General features: G+C 37.7%; 1 protein-coding gene and 1 long non-coding RNA gene across 2 annotated transcripts in view; one reads left to right on the forward strand and one right to left on the reverse strand.

The window, feature by feature from the left end:
- LOC114871964 overlaps positions 1-19,553 on the reverse strand; it is a 42,772-nt gene extending 23,219 nt beyond the window's left edge. The window contains exons 1-2 of the mRNA XM_029178625.2: positions 19,473-19,553; positions 19,309-19,393 (exon numbers count right to left, since the gene is read on the reverse strand). The gene's annotated coding sequence lies outside the window, so the exon portion shown is untranslated. The remainder of the gene's footprint in view (positions 1-19,308; positions 19,394-19,472) is intronic.
- Positions 1-20,000, forward strand: part of LOC123987865 — a 90,803-nt gene extending 70,803 nt beyond the window's left edge. The window contains exon 3 of the long non-coding RNA XR_006829506.1: positions 19,818-20,000. This is a non-coding gene — a long non-coding RNA (uncharacterized LOC123987865). The remainder of the gene's footprint in view (positions 1-19,817) is intronic.
- The last annotated feature ends 99 nt before the right edge of the window (positions 20,001-20,099 follow it).

Consider the following 20,099-nt stretch of genomic DNA (forward strand, 5'->3'; position numbering starts at 1 on the left):
CGTCATCCCTCGGGGCTATAACTTCCAAGCGATCAATCCTCTGTATTTCTTTCGGTCGAGATTTAATCACGATCAAGCCTGTTCTTTATAACGACTCCGACGAAACGAGTATAAGACGACGATTTTCCCCATTTTCAAGAAAGTCCTGATAAATGAAAGTGTTAATATTGGTCCTCGAAGGAAGTTCAATTCTGTAGTATACTCCGTTTTATTTTCACCTGAATCAAGATACCGAGGTATCTTGAGAAACACAGTAGAAAATACTGCTACTGCAAGAATGCTTCCTTTCGTTGGTATCCTTTGAGAAGAGATTTCAAAGTCTTCTTGTTCGAGGTAACATTGATTTTTTAGAGAGCCCTGGTTCCTCGGCTTCCGTCGCAAAGGAAATCCGCGGGGAAACCTTTCGCTTTGTCGCCTTTTTCTATGTAACAAGGAACTCGAAAGGTAGATTGACAAGAAAAACAGAAGAAATAGGTCGTTTTCGAGAAATTCAATCATGTGAATTTATAAAAAAGAACCGTAACTTTGATATTTATTTCGGTACAAATAGTCCCTTCAACAATATAAATGTTATCTTAGGATTACAAAAATTGTTCCCTTAAGAGCCATGAATCTTCGAATTGCTGGTAAAATGGAGGTAAAGAGAAAAAAAAAACGATCGCTCGTTTCGGCGCAGTAGTCGAGATCAACCAAGTAGTGAAGATTTATTTCGCCGCGACAAGAGGTCACGTTGAAAAGCAGCCCACTTATCCGTTGGAAGATCGTTCAAGGAGAAAGATAGAGGCACTCACGATCGGTTGTTGAATGCATTCGTAATTCGTCCGAGGGCGAAGAAGAGGGGGAAAAAAAAGCAGGACCGATACATTTGATCGAGCTCGTAAAAAGGCACATCCCTCGAATAGCCCGTAATATCCGTTCCTCGTATCTACGCCATTTTATAATGCAACCCACATTCTGTCACGTCCTTTCAGCCTGCTCGATCGACATTTTTCAGCTTGGTATTAAGCGTCCTACAGGACGAAGGGAAAAAAAGAAGTATGAAAAGAAAACGCCACTTTAAACGCCTTCACCTTGACCCCGTGGGTTAGGACCAAGGGAAAAGTTCCTTTTTGCTTACGGTGTTTCATCAACAAGTGTGGTGTGCGAGGGTGTCTGAAGATTCTAAAACATCTGATGTCTTTTTTTATAAATTTCGAACGAAGCGATTTTATTTTTGGTGTTGAAAAAATTTGGATTTTCTGTGACCTCAGCCATCGAAGTGGTGAAATTGTTAATTTAAACGAAAATAATTAGATCTAATTTCTTCTGTATTTGAAATAGTTTAACAGGATAATTTACACGCCCGCGGCAAAGTGTAAAGCATCAAAAGAATTCAGAAGAGATACTTCTCGCAGGATTTAGTGACGAAAAAAAAAAAAATCAACTTCTACTCGAGCGATCTTTCTCAACTTTAACTTTTCACTCAAAGAAACTTCGTTAGTTGGTTCACGACTCTGGTAGGACTTTTAACTGACGCCAGAGCGATTCAAAGTGGAACAGCTTCAATCTTAACGCGATAAAGAAGAATCGAATTAGAAGGAGAGATTGAACGTCTTCGTGATCGAGCTATGTTTGATCCTTTCTTTTTTTTCTTTAAAAGGGGGGAATACTTCTTCATTGTCAATTACAAACTCTGAATCGAGCTTTGCTCGTCCCTGAAACTCGGAGAATCTTTTTAATTTCACTGAATGATCGACGAGCTTGAACGAAGCATCGAAGGTAGAAAAATCACGAAAAATTCAACTCGACATACCCGTCATTTTTGTCGTTTCGTTTGATTACATTTCTGAAAAGTGTGACGTTCAACGCTACGTGATTTCCAATATATGATACTACGTATTATTAAGAGAATCGTTACCTAATTTCGTCTGCACGTGACAAGGTGCTTTACAGATCAAAATCACAAAAAAACAGCATCGGGTCAAAGAGAAATCTAAAGGAGGGGGGCAACAGATCTGGGGCGATCTTCTAAAACTTCTATTTATTATGTCAAAAAATAATAAACAAAATTTTAACTGATTTCACTTAAAATAAATTTCAATTTTTGAATCAAGTTTATCCACCAAAGATATCCTCAAAGGCTTGATCGCCCTGGATCACAGAAATTTAATTCCGCTCTTCTAAAAAAATCTTACACCAATTTAAAAATAATCTCTTTTATACACAGAATAGTCTGAGAAATATTGAGACTTTCCACAAGTTTCGTAAAAAATTATATCAGATAATCAATCTAGACCTATTTCTACTTTATTAGAAGTACCACATAACGAGTTGTTGGCGTGAAATGAAATTACTAAAATTTACAATGGTATAATGATTCCATTATCAAAGCCAGTGGTATTAATTAATCCTTGAAGCGAGTATAATATATGCACATGAACGTCCGTACGTTTTCCTTCGTTACCGAAAGATTATGCTGGATATTGTCGAGCCGTGCTGCGAAACTAATGATAAGATTAATTGGAGTACATGCACGTGTGGTACAATTGATGAAGCTTTGATAATTCACCACTGTAACGTTTCCTCTAAAAGGCTCTATATCCTTCATATACATTTTGATATGTGATTATCCGACTGTTAACATATTCCTGAAAATTTCTGAATGTAACGAAACTGAGCTGTGTAGAATTGATCGAAAGAAGAGAAAAAGAGGTTACTCTTTTTCCTTGTTTTTCCTAATTATTTAGGATTTAGAGTTGAAACGTTTTAAAGCTCGCTCGTTTTACCAAGAAACGCGAGTTTCAGCTGAATAGCCGTTTCGTGACAAATGGAGACGAAAGATAACGAGACGAGGAGAAACAAGGTCGAAATTCGTGTCCTGCAGAGGACCAGCAACGAGCTCCTCGCTTTTGACGTACATGGAAACGTTCAACCCAGGACATTAACCAATACTATCGCGTTAATGACATTATCATAGTCAGGGTTTGCCAAAAATATCAGGTGGAAAATATCTTTGCATTATCTTTCTACAAAATTTAAATTGGTGCCATACCAAACTCGATTCCAAAGAAAAAAATTAACGTTTCAGAAAAATATATTATTGAATTTTATTGCACACATAGCAGCAAATGTTATAGATTTTTCGATACTGTTTTTCCAATTATTTTATGACTCAATTTAGCTCGTGTCACCCAGAAAAGTAGGTTTCAAAGCGATATTGCTGTACGTTCAAAGCAGCTATAAACGCATCGGAAATACGCTTCGAATCGCAGTTGCTAATTTCCTATGGCTTCTGCGCTATCAAAGGGTCGTGCTTTTGGGAAATTAAAAGCCAAGCTAAACGCTGTGACCTATTAGTGGAATTTCAGGACACGTGGAACAGGTAAAACATGAAATATTTTGTAAAAATCTGGTTGCTTTTTCATGTAACGAATTTAATCTATCCTTTTTCTTTCCGAATGCTTTGCTTCCAAATTTGATCACAGAGAAATAAAATGATTTACTGCATTTTCTCACAAATTTACAGAGTGGGCTGTATTGAAAACACTCTGTTCCCATATGATCCAATTAATTAAAAGAAAATAATGTTACTAATTTAAACTTACGAGTTTATCGAAAACGACGACTGATTCTTGAGCCTCCAAATCTTCTTAAACGACCCAGCAACCGGAATTCGCGGCGACGATCCGTTGTAGCAGCGTCGTCAACGCGTCCCTCGAAGATGTTTCTCTTTTCATTAAGCGTATTTTCATTTTAGATTTATTCCGTCGCGAAACGAGTATAAGGAGCTGGTTAGTCGAGTTACCTCTCGATCCATTCCTTCGATCACGCGTAAGCTCGATCTTCATCGAACACGACACTCTCTCATCCTCCTGGTGCCGGCTATTCTTACATTCACTTCAGAAACTAATTATAGAAAGAAAATCTTCTATCACAATGTAAAAGTTCATCTAGGAGAACCTTCTGTTTCAAATTCAGTTCAAATTAGTGATTTTGAGCCTGTCACTGTTCAAAGTTTGATAGAAATCGCGCGTGATCTTCGCTTTGTAGATTTGTAATTCGAAAAAATTAATTTTTCAGGTTTTTAAATTGGTAGAAATTGAATTTGTTTCGTTTAGTATAAATCCAGTGTCTTGATGTTTTAAAATTGGTAGAAATCGAGTGTCCTAACAGCAGGATCTATGATCTTCGTCCTCCCAGTTCTTAATTCGATAGTTTCCTGACAACAGGACTCGTGGTTTTTGTGGTTCGTTCTTCAGGTTTCGAAGTGGATAAAAGTCGGTTGACCCGGCAGCTGGATTTCTGAGTTTTCACAGTTGGCTCGTAAAAATTGAGGGTCCTTGTTCTTCGAAGCACACGTGGAGCGAACGTGCGTACTACGTGCGTGGGTGGTAACGTACTACTGAGTTTCACGTCCGCGAAAAGCCAATCCTGTCTCACCCCCACCGTGTCGCATCTGAGCGCCCTTCCAACCCCTGCCGTCTTCCACCCTCGCAGCTGCTTCGCTAGCCCGACTGAAACCCTCTCCTCAAAACGAGTTTGCGCCCCTGACAGACTTGCTTCTCCCTCTTTTTCTTCATCTTCTCTTCTGATTTCTTTCTTCCCTCCGAACGATGGAAAGATGACGATTTCTGACGCGAGATTTACTATAACTATTTCTGAGGGATTAATTACGCTTGTATAGATAAGAGCTAAAGAGCTTCATTAAACGTAGTAAAAGAAAGTAATTTTTCTCTGTTTTTGTTTCAAAGAGAAACATTGACGCGTTCTTAATGAAATGTTCGATGAAATCAATCAGTAATCCAAGCACTATTCACTTCCGCTTCCGTCCACGATAAGATGATCCGTCGATAAGCTTATCACTTCGAAGTAAATCACAGGCTCTCCGGGAAGTTTCGAAAGGCTCTCTTCATTTGTCTCTTCCCACTAGGCTGCCTCTTTATTACCGCTCCTTAAGCTCCGACCAGACTCCAATCTTTCGACCTTGTTCGCACGATCCAGCCGAGATTCGATTCGCGGTTTCGCGTGATAAAAGTTTCGTGGCGGATGAAAATGAAGAAAGAGTAATGGAGCCACTCAACGACGAAAGTCGAGGACAAAATACCAAGATAAACGAGCTCGAGAAGGTCGGAGCAGAGGATAAAAGGAACAGGGACAAACGATCCTTTCTTTGAATGTCATTCACGAAACAGGGAGGATATAAATATTGTCTTGAAATAACCAAGTATTTCGTGACGATGAAATTTTGTGGACAAACATTCAGTTTTAATCCTCGAGCAAACAACCAGTCAATTTAAATCCAAGATTATATTTACCATAGAGGTATGAGCGCAAAATTCACCCTAAGTTGGTGCTAAGCAATTTAGTAAACGGCTGTTTGTGAATTAGTCGCAAACTAGACGAAATCTTAATTTATCTTGGTAGGAAACTCATTAGAAGCAGAATTCAGTAGTAGAGCTCAATAATTGCGCCGACATCGGGCAACTTCGAAACGATGTGAACTTAAGATGAAGCAAACCGAGTTAACGAGTATTATTCTTACTGATCCAACAGGAATAAGTTTCGTTCAAACTTCCTGGATGAAAAGTGGGACGCACATCGTGGTAATTCAACTTCGAAGAAGTTCCCTCGAATGGCAAACAAATCCTCGCCTGTTAAATGCAAATAAGTAACTTTACGGTTGATTACCTAAGTAGTCGAATTATCGTGCGAGAAAACCAGTTCCTCTTCTGAAAGCTTCTTTTAATCAACAAATATCGATAAAATCCTCGAACACTTTTTACAATTGTAAAACAACCGATGGGGCAAAAGCAGTAGAAGGTCGAACTTTAATCTCGAGCTTCCCTCAAAGAAGTTCAACAAAAAATATGTATCCACAAAAAAAAAAAGAACAGAATGATTCGGGAACCTTATGAATTCCTGAGGCATTTCCCCGGTAGGTCCAGTCTGATCCTCTTCCTGGGGTAAACGGACGCGATTCAGGGGCTCGAGACCAGACGACGACACCAAACTTTTATTTGGCTAGACTGGATGGCGCGCTGGCTCCGGATTCTGGTCGTTACTACAACGGGGAGACACCATCGGAAAGCATGGGGTAAAATTATTGACGGCAAAGGGAAGACAGAGAGCAAGCAGGGCTCCCCGATCGAATAGATAAAACATTTATTGTTCGAAGGGACGCGAATTTCTGATAAATGCAAATGGATAGAGAGAAAAGCATTCTGGTATTATAATTGAAGAACACTAAATCATTTTATATAAAATTTAATCCTTACGTCTATTACACGATATCGTCTCCTCGATCGTTAACGTTATTTCAAAATTTTATATTATTATTTTTTGAAGGATCAGAATTCACCTTAATATTATTAGAGATAGAAAAAAGCTCCACGGAAACCGTAAAATTAATTCAATCTTCTCCCTGTCAATTAAGTTCTTTCTGTTTCTCGAGCTTCGTATACACAAAACGATCATGGAAACACAAAGGGAAAGAGAGCAAGATAGAATTAACCGAATTATCGGAAAGACATATCGGGGATGGAGGGAAAAAGAGACGAGACAGCTGGAAAAATGGTTTCTACCATGCCGGTTCATATCGATCGGTTGAAACCCTGTGTGCCACGAATCGGCACTCTGCAAACTTCGTTTCGCTTAAGTTACGTAATGCCGATTCAACGATGTAAATTTCATTATCGTCGTTGGTGTTAAACGATCACCCGTGTACCGACGCGTAGACAAGTACCCGTTCGAAATGCATCCAAGCAAACTAAGGGCTACACGATCTAAAACGGATTAACCCTCTCCCTCTTAACAATCACCGATTTCGAAGCTAGTTTCAAGTGCAACACGATTTGATGAGATAAAAGCATCGCGAAATAGCGCTCACGGTATATCAATTTAAAGCTTAAAGTACGAAGAAAATGACTACCTAAAACCTTCACTGATATTTGTAATATAAAATAACTGGTCGCCAATTAAACCATCTCCTATATTAGTTCGTCATTTCAATTTTTGCAAACTTTTGGTGGAAAAAGATATTTTAGGGTATAGCTGTGTTCATAGATGCAGTCGGATATATATCTACACGGAGCTGGTCGTAGTTTCCAGCGAGGGAGATAATTCGACGATGCTTTTGTGCCTCGAATCGCTATAAATTGAACCAACCTATCGGAACAGCTCCCAGTGCTGTTCGATCGATCCTACCAGCTCGTTTTCGACGGAAATCTCAACGAAAGAGATTCGTGACTGTCCATTTATTTTTTTAATTGTATTCTTCATTGTCTTGTTCCCTACGTGACCTCACGACCAGTCCAGTCTTGGATTCGTATCGATAATTATCTCACGTTTTTCTTTCGCTCTAATCTTCTCCCTGATTCCTCAACTTCCCAGACGTCGTTTAATCATTTTCGATCTGGATTTGTCTTCGAAATTCCTCGAATTATATTTCATTTCTTTTCCTCTCAATTTAATACCACGGGATTAGTGATAAGGTTGAAATTATACAGAAGTACTGAGAATTTAATAGGAGCTCGTTGAATTTCGACGTTGTTGAAGATGAGACGAAGCCTGGCATACGTGTAATTAGGAGATCGTCAGCCTCGACCTACTTTTACACGCGACTCTTATGCGCGAATATCGCGGGATTTAAGCAACCGGAATTTCCGTTATTTTCACGACGATAAATTTCGCGGACGGCAGGATCGAAGTTGGAACCTTCTCAGGCTGATTTAAAGCGGAAAAACGACAGCGACAGACGGTTTGTGAAAGTTTAAAAACATGGTGAATTCATCGAAGTGCAATAATTTAAATAGAACGTATCGTGAATAATATAAACAGGAACTGATACTTCTTCGGTTAATTAAGTTAATTAATTAAGCGTAGGCGTTTCGATATGGCGATCGTTTAACTTACAATTAGTCGATCGATCCCATTAATTTGTACGCCTGATGAAAAAATAAAAATAAAAGAATAAACTTTTATTTAACGGCCAAATGACTGGGTCAATCGTGGCCTTTTGTATTTCATTGTCAATTTCTTCGTTGAACCTCCTCGTTACAAGAGGCGGTTACTCGCGTTACTCCCCTGACATACATATATTCCATCGTTCTCGATGCTCGAATCGTATCGATCCCTCCACGTGTCGCGAAAATTTATAATTCCACAGGGATGGTACGTATCCAGCTTCTCTGACGTTTATTAAATCTTTTATCGACAGAGTTATACCACCTAGGCAATATTCATCTTCGTGTTATTTAATACGTCTGTGAAAGATATCCGATTCTTCCTCCACTGTAGAATCTTCAACTTCCTTCGCACAGAGTTATATCTTGTTTCCTTCCAGTTTAAAGATCAAACGATGTATTAATTTATCAGTTTGTTAGAAAAGAATTTCCTTCTTATTACTTTCGCAATATTCTGTATTCAAATTTTCATGAAATAATTTCTACACTATTTTCCCAATAAATAATGAGTGACTAATCGTAATAACATTCTATGACACGATTGAATGTTTTCAATACTCTACTAATTTTTTATAAATTTAGAAACATAGAAAAATATATACTTATGTCCTAGTATCTTGATTTCAATAAAATCCACACAAGTGTGACAAAGATGATAGTAAATGGTGGCAAGGTAAATGAGACAAGAACCATGCAAATGTACTATACAATACACGTACATTTTTGCGCAACAGGTGGCCATCGGTTTCGAATAGATGTTGAGTTAGAAGACCAGTTTCAACATTCTTTTTTTAATATTTAATATATCAAGACGATAGCATCTATAATCCGTTATAATATATAACGTTTATAATCCGTCCAACGAGACGAATCAGGATATGTTTACAAATTCACGAGCTTGACGCAGGGTCGAGGCTCAGTTGTTTCCAGTTCTTCAAACTTTTCGGTCGAGGTTTGGTGCTGTGAATCGAGCCTGCTTCGAGCACGTGAATTTGTAAGTATGCATTTACTGTCTCGTCTCATTGGATGGGGTATGTGTCTATCCAACTATGTATCTAAAATGCAATCCATATGTACAAATGTACAGTTCGATTCAGAATTTATTTGAAATACAATCGAACAATCAGGGTCAGGAAATCTGCGGTACGTTAATGATACGATCTCGTTCAGAGGCTAACATGTTTGGTCGTTAAAAACAACGACGATCACCGCTGGAAAGGGTCTGTTCTCCAATTCAATTTAATTTCATGGATACTCTGCAAATGGTCTCTGCATAGCTTACTGTGCACTAATGAACACCGTATTCAAGGATCATCGGAATAGGATAATGTAGAATACTTGGAAGATGGTGAAGCCGTTAAACGCGGTTGGATGTACTGACATTCGCGATCAAATCAGGCTTCCCTAGGGAAGGCAGCAATGTAGGGATGGTAGGAATTCTCAAAATTCTAATTTTGACGATATTAATATTGAAAAATAATATGATTTTTTAATTATTAAAAAGATTTAAACAGAATAGAGAATAAATCCCTTTAAGACGGTGAATTGCTGAGTGAGAAATAATTTCAATTTAATTTGTTCATTTTCATTTTTTAAGCTTGAAATTCTTCTAATCTCGAGTTCTAATAAACCAGCCGTTTCCGCGTTATTAAAACGATTACCGTGTTAGCCATCCTGTATGTACGAATTGGTAGACACGAGACGGTATGCAGAAAAGCAAGCCGCCGGTTTATTTCATCAAGTTGCGGTCTGGTAGCCAGGATAAGGAGGGCTCGTGACGTGAAATGCAAATTCGTATGGAAATGCCGACATATACGAGATCAACGTACCAGCCGGGTTAAGTTCAAAGTATAAAAGTGAACGGTTACGGTCTAAGTACAACCCTTCAAAGAAACTTCCAGCCAGACAGGCAAAAAGCTTCCCAAACTCGAACCACGTAAGTACATCGATGAAAATTAAACGCAGTAAATTATCAGAAATAGTAGACGTGGGAATTGATCGTACAGTAATTTATTTGAAAGGCTCTGAAACTATTTTTCAATCCTTCTAATAGAAAGAAACACTCGAGGTAGCGTTTTACGAATCAGGAGTCGAACGGATTGAAAGGGATTTCAACTGAAGGAGATTCGCTAATGAAATCAATTCGATCGATAATTAGCAAACGTATCTAGACCCTCGACACCGATTATCTCTGCCACATACAATATCCAAGGTCTCGATTAAGGGTTTCTCGCTCGTGTCATCCCATTCGAATCGAGCATTAAAGCGAAACTAAACTGGGAACGTTAATTGGCTGCTCGTTATTTTTTACTTCGCCACTTGAATTCTCGACGTTCGAATCGTGATATCGGAAAACAATCAAAAGTCTTCCTCGCACCCCTCTTCACCATTGCGGAGTTCCATACTGACCATGGTGAAGGGTCTGCTTCGATGCACGAGGTCAACCCCTCGTGACCTGAAGTTAATTCGGATCGTATTTCCTCCCATTCGATATTTTCAATGCTTTTCTATCAACTAGGATCTAGCTTCTATACAAAGCCCCGCTGGTGCTTTTCTTAGAGAAAGTTTTTCCAAACTTTTCTATTTTTTTTCAGTCTCCCAAAATTCTCAATATTTCCTTGAAATTTTCTTTCATAAAATTATACCAATTTATATATAATTTTTCAATAATTTCATAACTCGTCCGTCCAATTTTTCCAAGAAAAATAAGAGGCTATCATTTCCCATTTTCCTGCCCCGTTTTTTATTTCTATCTTATTCATAACCGACGTCCACTTTCTTCTTACCGCACTTTTTCCCGCCTCATTTCACGCCTCGCAACTTGCCGCTCTCCTTTTTGCAATATCTCCCCTATCTCAACCCCTATTCTTTTGCGTTCTCGTTTCGCTTCCGTTCTCGATCGTCCTTACTTCCTATTCGATTGATCCCCTCCGTTTGCCCTTTTCGCGTTCATCCAGCGTGTTTTCTCTGATGGTCCTTTTGTTTCCCCGGGAAAAAAGCGAGCGCAGATACGCGTGGCCACAGACTGCGGGCCAGTTAACCGGGAAAAGTTGGACGACGACGTAAAATACGAGCGAACCGGGAAAACGGCTCGTGTTTCCGGTCCTTTGGGACCGTGCCGTAGCGTTCCTCGTTAAGCTAACGCAATTTATTCCCGGAATTTCCGATCGTCGCAAATTACAAGCCTAAACTGTCATGGACATATCGAGCAGAATTTCACGTTTGAATTTAGAAAAATCGATACGTGACGTGACTTTACGCTCCTTTCCGAATGCCTTTAAACTATAAAGTTAACAACTTTCCAACGTTGCTCAAATTTAATCGTTTCCACGGACGATCGAATTGTCGACCGACGAGAACGCGACGACAAAAGGACAAAAAAAGTATTAACCGATGGAACGCTTTGCACGAATCCAGGTCGCAAAATTGAACGGTCGATCGTCGCTTTCCTGCTACAAATAATCGAGAATCGATTAGATTCTTTACCGTTTGTTTGCGCACGTGCGAGAACGATTCATTAGCAGCTCGAGGTGCGAATCAAAGCTCGCTTCTGCTTATTGCATCCCTGTACAGAATTTATTTCGGGCAAGTCACTTTTCACGGGAAAATTAAAGTGTCTGCCTTTTAATTTCAACGACGCAATGAAATTTTTGGGTCGAATAGGGGAGTCGTTGAAAGGATAGTTTAATTTAATTTTATATTAAATAATTTCGTTAATAGGTTTATTAAGTTTGTGAAACGATCGAAAGCATGGAATAAGAGCAGCCACGATGGCACCGACACGCTCGCCAAGCACCAGTAACAGCTGCCGAAGATCCTTTTTTCTTTTTTTAATTAGGGTTACAAATTAAATAGCGACCACAATGGCCGCTCGCAAGTTTTTAATTAATGTTACGTATTATGTAACGTTCAAGGTAGCTGGTCGGGATTTTTATTTTAATTAGCCGCCCAAAGTATCCAAGTCTTAATTGATGCTCGACGTTTTATTCTTCTGTTAAATACAGTTATTGAAGATTACAAAGGGTCCTAAATGGATGTTTGGATTTTTCTTTTCAATTATTGTACAAATTACCGAATACTAAATGGCAAAGTAAAAATTCAGGTTACGAAACGTTAAATAAATGCGGTGGTTTTTCACTGATTTCATTTTTACAACAATCAGCGGAGAATTTCAATTCGGTACAGATTCCCAAAAGCATTGAACACCTATCACAAGAATGTTCGATAAGAAAACTTTCGTAAAACCGTGCCGAGAAGAGTGTCGAGGATAAAATTCCGTTTCTTCTATTGATTCTCGAAGAACATTCCCAAGAACTCGAGTAATGAATTCTAATCGTTCGTTCCCTTCTCGACCAACGAAATTATCCGAGTCACTTGAGAACACGAGGCCACCTTCCAACCTCCTCATCCATTTCGATTTCAATAAAACACAAAACTTTCTCATCATCCTTCGCCCTACTGTCTCGATAATTACGATTCGTGTTTCGCAACGAGTCGTTCCAAAGGACACTGATTTGTTCTGGCGAATAATTAAAAAAAATCGCTGTTTTCGTATAATTATCGAACAAATATCAATCGCAAAATCGTTAATCAAGCCCCAGCGAGGGAGAAGTCAATTTTATTCAGATATAACGTTGGTCGGCTCTTTGATTAATTATGCTGTCGCGAGCTCCTCTTCCACCATTAATAACTCAAAAATTGTGATGTAAATTAATCCCGTGGTAAAAGAGAAGACAATGTAGATTGATCATTCGATACTGTTGAATTCTCGCGAAATAAAGTTACTTTATGTTAACTGTATCGCACATATTTTTCTGATTATTCAAATAATATTTTTCTTTGAGCTCCAGAGATACTATATTTTCAATTCATAACACGTTTAATGAACTAAAGAACCGATACTTTGATCCGATTATCGAGTTTCCCATCATTTCAGTATGTTCCGAACTTAATTTTAAGCTCGATCGTCACGCTCAGTCACTTTTTCATCGTGTTAAGAGATTAATATCCAGGCTCACTATACAGGCAAGAAAAAAAGAGCACGTTTAACGCGAAAAATATTGGAAAACGTTTACGAGAGCTTACGTTCCCTGCCCTGGTTATTAAGTTTCAATAAGCTGTAACATCGTCGGATTTCATATTGGACGATGTAAGATGTATGTTATAAGTTCTTCGACTTAATAAAATCTGTGATCGCTTAATTCTCGATCATCTGAATATTATTCCATAATTCATTCTAGTAAGTTATAAACGTGATTCGTTGTACAATTGCTTTAGAAAAAATATTAGCAAATTTGAAGGGTGAAATATTTGGATTTTTTCAATTTATTTTCTATCAGAATTTGGAATAACACAGGAAACAGGAAAGTTTGAGCCATGGTGGTGGGAAAGTGGAACGCGAATACTTCAAAACTTTCCGGGAAAACTTCTCGACGATATCTCATTTGTAAATCACATTGTGCGGCATACACGGTCGTTTTCCATCGAGTTGCGGAAGTTTTTCGCGGGAAATTGATTTTGCTGCACGTGTCGTCGCGAGAGTTTCCTTAGGAACGTGCAAGATGTCCAATTTCCTCGAACGGACCTATGAGTTGTAACTTGTATTTTACGAAACTTCGGATTTTCCCCGAGGAAAATTTACCATGCTCGATATTGTACGATTATCAAACAATATTAAAATTGTTATACTGTATATCGCATGAACAGCTTGTCGCGTACCATTAGTTGAGAACCACTGGTCTACTGCATTCGACAAATCCCTTGCTTCAAGTAGATACATCTTGTCTGACCACATACGGACAGACTTCCGCGAAGAGCTCGAGTACGTGTCGGAAGTGCTAAACAGCTCGGTGAAAGTTACACAGATCTTTCCTTTTCGCAAATCTCCTTCTTTAGAATCATAGACTGCTTTTTCAATTATAACTCCTCTTTAAAATATTTTAATGTTTAATTTTCAAGGTGTTAAAATGGCTCTACTCAAATTTAAAACGTACACTACCGTCAAAAAGTTTGAAAACAAAGAGATTTAAATAAATAATTCAACTCCATTGCATAATATAAAATATATACTTCACCTATATAATAATATAGAAGCGAATAGCAAAAGAATACAATGTAGAATCACTTATCTCGACTTTTGAATTATTTTTTAAAACAATTCAAATGTTTCCAAACTTCTTGTCAAATTTTCTAATTGAAGCTCAAGAACAGTTTGCACCTCGAATTTTCAAAGCATTAATATATCTCTGTTTAATATCAAAACGCGTACGTTTAAAATTTTAGGATTTTCAACTCGTCAAAATGACTTTGTTTAAAATTAGAACTCCTGTGTCCCAAATTACCAACTTTTCGCTGATTCAGCCCACGCTTGATATTCTCCACTCGTTAAAGTATCGCTGTTCAAACTTTAAATAAATACGTACCAAATTTCCGTTTAAAATAGAATCGAGTTCGAATTTCCAAGCCATCAAAATATCTGTAATCAAAGTTGAAATACATCAGTCCCGAATATCCATCGCCTACGGCTCGATTCCTGTCCCAGTAGCCATATCCGCCAAATACTCCGCGACTTAATTATTCCAATATTCACGGATGATGCTCCAGATTGAATAAATTTTCCTGATAAATATTCCCAGCCATGGGAAAGCAGTTAGATCGATCGCGTTATATCCCGAGGAGATAAAAAAAAAAAGGCGAATTATTTGTCAGGTACAGTCGCACGAAATTCGCGTTTGGCTACATTGTATCGCCGAGGGGGCACGATCTTCAAAAAATGCCGCGTTAGATCGTTTCTCTGGATTGACTGTACGAGGAGAAGATCCTCAAGGACCTCGAAGGGTCGCACGTGCCATGGATTTTAAAGCTCTTGTTCCCGCTGCTCTTTTTTCTCTTCCGATTCACGACGCCAAAATTTATCCCTTTAAGTGGTACGTGCCAACAAACTGGATCTTCCAGACGAAAACCTTGAAAAAAGAGCCTGAAAATTCGAATATTCTCCTCTTACCTTCAGGGTTGTCAAACTCGCTCGCTAGTTTCTTCCGTAATTCGAAAGAATCGAAACAGTTCTTGCCAGAAAAAGAATACCAGATGAAGAAAGGAACTTAGAAATGACTGATTGCAACGAACAAGTCAGTTTGGCGAAGGGGAAAAATAGCAAAACTTGGAACAATTGATGGAATACGATTGATCGTGCAATCTGTTTCGATACACGATCGATGAACGCGAAACAAATCATCCAATTTGTCACGGTATTTAATCGAGAGAAAAAAATTGTTAACGTTCGTGCTTTCTTTTGTAAGGAAAATAACAAATTGACCATAGTTGCTAATGAAAACAGCGACAAAAATGTAATTAACGAAACTCTAGGAAAGATTAATTGCCGAGGTAATTACAGACGTTGGTAATTCATTTTTAAGACAATTAATTTCTCTCGAAAAGAAGATAGAGCTCTGTTTATCGCTGTTGAACGACTTCTTAAAGTCACGCGTTTTAAAGTACGACACAAAAGTAGTTGCAGTCGCGTCGTTTTTATGAATTACTTTCTTGATTTACCGTCGCGTGGTATCGTACTAATGGCCGACCATAAATTGCCGGCCTTATGAGTATTGCGATATAGAGTGTCTATGGGGACAGTTGTATATGGAGCGAGGTAAACGAGGGATAACCACACGTTTCATTGAATCAAAAATATAGAAGTAGTGATCATACTTTTAAACTCCTATAAATTTTTCAAATCTAACGTGATAAAATAATTCTAAACAAAAGGATTTATAAAGTAATAATTTTATTCTTCAAACGTTAACATATTTAATAATCGAACAAAGTTATAATAAATCTTAAGTAAAATGTGAAAATCCAGAAATTTGTCTCGCAGAGTATTCGTTACTTGAAAGTTCGCAATCCGAACGAAACTTCAGTATCGAAAAATCGAAGTATGTTGCCCAGTACGAGGATATTCTCCGAAGCAATGTTCCAGGTTGCAGAATGCTCGGTATCTCGATTGCAAAAGGGTGTGCAATTTCAACGTGCTTCCGTGGCGAGAAGTTGGCGTCTCGCGATTCGGCCTGCAACTGCACCGGACGAACACGCGGATGCAATATGCCTGTGCCGTCGGTGTTTACCGAGCTCTCCGCGATGGCACTTGCAACAGGAACTCGTTTCATGTTTCCGGATGCTGTCCTGGTACAACTGGAACGGATCGCTGTCGCGTGTATAACAAAACCAAAAGGTAGAAAATAAAAATATAAGAACGACGGTATACAGCAGCCGCCACCCGTGTGACGGAAAGAAAAAGAATTTTTGAAAATGCACGAGGTAAAAGCAGGAAAATCTTTTAGTTATTTTTGAAGTCGGATATGGGGCAGAGTTTGAAGATAAATACGATGAATTTATTTCAATTTATAATAAACCCTGGAATTAGAAATCTTCGTTGCACGATGAATACGAAGGGTAACATCGCACACTGTGCATCACGATAACGTAGCAATGCACTTTGCACACGTGCGACCTTCGTTTACTATGTAGATGCATCCATGTGCATATGAGCGTACGTTTCTGAACGTGTACGCACGTGCATACACGTGAATAATGTGGCTTACGATCTGTGTAACATAATGCAGAATACAACGGTAAAATACATTACACATACGTGTAATGTTTTAATATTTTAATGTTTTAATTCTCTCTTAAGAGAGAATTAAAAAAAGAATTCCTTTTATGCAATTCGTGTTTCAGAGGATTTATAAAATGAATGTTAGGTTATTAAACAAACTTTATTGTTGAAAGCTTTCAGAGGAACAAACGACAAAGGAAATTATTAATATTGAAATAATTAGAATTAAAGAATGAGCTAATAGAGAATTCTTCGAAATTACATGAAGCGTGTTGGCTCAATCCTACCACGTACATTTTGTATAATCAGCTTACAGAAGCACTGTGGCGAATCGTGTTCCACTCCGATATCGACATGAACCGATGCATTTTACCCGCTTAATAGTCGTATTTACGGTTCAGGGATATAATACCACGGGTTAATTAATTGTATCAGAAACTTTTACTCTGACGATAATGAAAAATCAATCTCTAAATTTGAATGTTTCATGGTCATTATTTAATGGAATCGTAGGAATGCTGTACGCTCTGCAATATGCTATGAGATACCAAGTAAGTGCAACAATTAAGTGAAACTTTGGTAAATAAACGTCCGCATTTAGCGAAGCGTGAAACCAACCTTCAACCGCAATGCTTTTAACTGTACATCAGAATATCGGTTGAATTATTAATAAACTTCTACGGCGAGTACATATTGCAGCACAAACCCATCAAAATGAATCATTAGAATGCAACTATTAACCATTAGAATTTCCCAAAGAGCACGCAATTGTTCGAGAAAAGAAACAAGTTTTTAAACGTGGTTTTATAATTTACAGCACACGAAATTCGAAATTCCGTGGCCCAGTTTCCGCAAGCAACTCGTATTAATAAATTTTACGAAAGTTCCAACGATTTTATTCACGGTTCGTTACATGTGACAAATGTCTTAACGAGAATATCGTACTAGAACAAAAGGCTGCGAGTTAAACCCAGTGTGCACATAACAATCCGTAAAATGCAGGTGTTGCTGCAGTTTCGTTTCGCTACCTGTGCCCTGCCGAAGAGAATTTCGGATACCAGGAACTTTGATCAAGCATTAAGGTCAATAAAATTAAGGATTTAATGAATAGCAGGAGGTGTTTGCAAAATTCTACAAAATTACGCTATTTCATTGAGATTGAGTAATATTTCATGAAAGTAGCTTTAATATCGTGGTTATTAATCGATTTTAAAGAGACATTCAAAGCGAATTGAAGCTAATGGGTACTTTGACTGCCATATTCCGTTGCGAAAAGGGACTATCAAGAGCGCCGATGGCTGACACAATTTTCCGTGGACTGATAATTGCTTGCATAGGTTAATTAACATTCATAAACATATTCAGGATGCTTTGCTATTCCTTTCAATCTTACAAATTGATTTTGTTCCATTCTGTCCATGTTTTACAAAATTTTTAAAATTCCTTTTTAAAAAACAAGCATTTGAAATGATCTCGGAAAATAGAAGTTTAATTGCTTTTGCATTTTTTAGAAATTTAAGGGAGACATTTAACAACTGTTCATTTTATTTTGCCCTCTCTTTTAATTTCTGTTAAAAGGACAAACTATATTTAAGCTTCTTGAAACAGAAAATTAATTAATTTTAGATTTCTCTCATTTACAAGCAGAAATTTAGCAAACGTTAATTTTATTTTATCCTTACTACGCTTTTATGAAGTTTTTTAATTTGCTTTAGGAGGACAAGCTACCTTTGACCTTTGAAATACTTTTGGAAAGAGAAATTTAATTACTTCTGCATTTCTGTAATTATTTATAAGTAGAAATTTAAGAAATAATTCTTAGGGAGTAATTGAGACAGAAGCAATATTTCTTCATGAATTTTCTGCATAAAACTTCCCTTTAGTCGCTGCAACTCGTGCCTCGTTCCGGAAATTCACATTTTCCAAGGTAAAAAAGAACCTGGATACTTTTAATTTATTTTGTCAGAGAATTACGTGGGCGCTATATTGAGGCTGATACATCGCAGTGCCCTGCTGGATTCGCGTTTAATCCGTTCCCACGATAATTTAATATTCCGTGTGTGCACCCTCGCTAGTTGCAACTTCTGAAATTCAGTTTTACATGTTCCTTCACGGGCATACCCTAGATTTCGTTAATTGGTACTCGAACATGTTATTGAAAATTCAATGTATTATAAGTTTTCAAGCTTAAATTTTTGAGCTTAACGACATCAAAAATTAATTTTGTAATCTAGTAAATTAATCTTGAGGTAGTAGGTTATTAGAACCGTGACTATTCAAATTTAATTTTGGGGCCAATTTTATTAGAAGTATCAAGGTATATACGTTTTCTAAGCCTAGGTCACCGGAACTTAATTACTAGTTTCCAGGCTAAGTACCCCTGATCACAAGAAAAGCTGGGAAACGAATCAATTTTCTTCTCACGTAAGACATTTAAGACCACCACCATGCAATAATTCAAGCAATTATCTCCGAGATTTTAATTAAAGTCCGTGAGAATCGTACTTGAGAATACAACAATAGGATTTCCAGGTTTTATTAAGTAGCTGAGAGAAAACTTTCCCTCCTTTCTTCGCACTTTTGAAATGTTATAGTTAATGGGGTGCTAAGAATGTCATATCAACCCTTGTGTGGACAGAAATGATTCTTTCAATAAAGAATATTTTCCTTTTGTTACAACTTTTTGATTTTAAATTCTTATATCTAACAATGATAATGCACGATAGCGCTCTTTATTTATTTGGGATTTTCACTTACCCTTTCATAACCGCCTCTTCGAATCCTCTTCTAATCTTCACGCGTTATTATTGATCCATTCTTTCTCCTCATTTTCGTCGTAATTCTTTAACAGTTAAAAGTCATACCACTTTGATTAATAAATTTATTATTTCAGCGTTAAACACTGTGAAATTTTGTACCACTTCATTTTTGTGCTCCTTCCCAATGTTGGTCGAGAACAGACTGCTGGTTTAGACTTGTCTTCCAGTACACACGGAAGATCGCGTAGGAGTACGGTTCCAATCCGCGTTCGCCCACGTGATAATAATTATATGATGTTGTAAGGAAAAATTTTCAATGATATTACAGAAAGATATAAAAATATTAGAAAGTAATGACTTTAATAGGCTAACAGTATTGTATTTATGTCATTCTTATATCGTATTTTTAATTTTCTATCAGTGCGCGCGTCGGACACGATACAACTAGCGCTATCCAGCGATTGGTAGCAGAATTAATAAAATACTGTCTTTGTTGACTGTCCGCAGGTGTTCACACCAGTGACTGCAGATGCCACTAGACTGGACATTGAGAGCAATTATTTAATTTAGAAATGCTGCAACAGCTGAGAGCAAGGGGACTGACACCACCATACTCAATAGACAACTTTCTAGTGGCACCCAACATTACCGCTTTAAAAATTATTGATGCTTTCTTAACCAAAAACAATTTAAAACCGTGATCTACCCAACTAAAGAATTAGTTTTAATCATAGATGTAAACCTTGTATAATTTAGATATAGTTTGTACATAAAAGATAGAGTTTAGGG

Source organism: Osmia bicornis, chromosome 6, assembly GCF_907164935.1.
Source record: "Osmia bicornis bicornis chromosome 6, iOsmBic2.1, whole genome shotgun sequence".
NCBI lineage: Eukaryota > Metazoa > Arthropoda > Insecta > Hymenoptera > Megachilidae > Osmia > Osmia bicornis.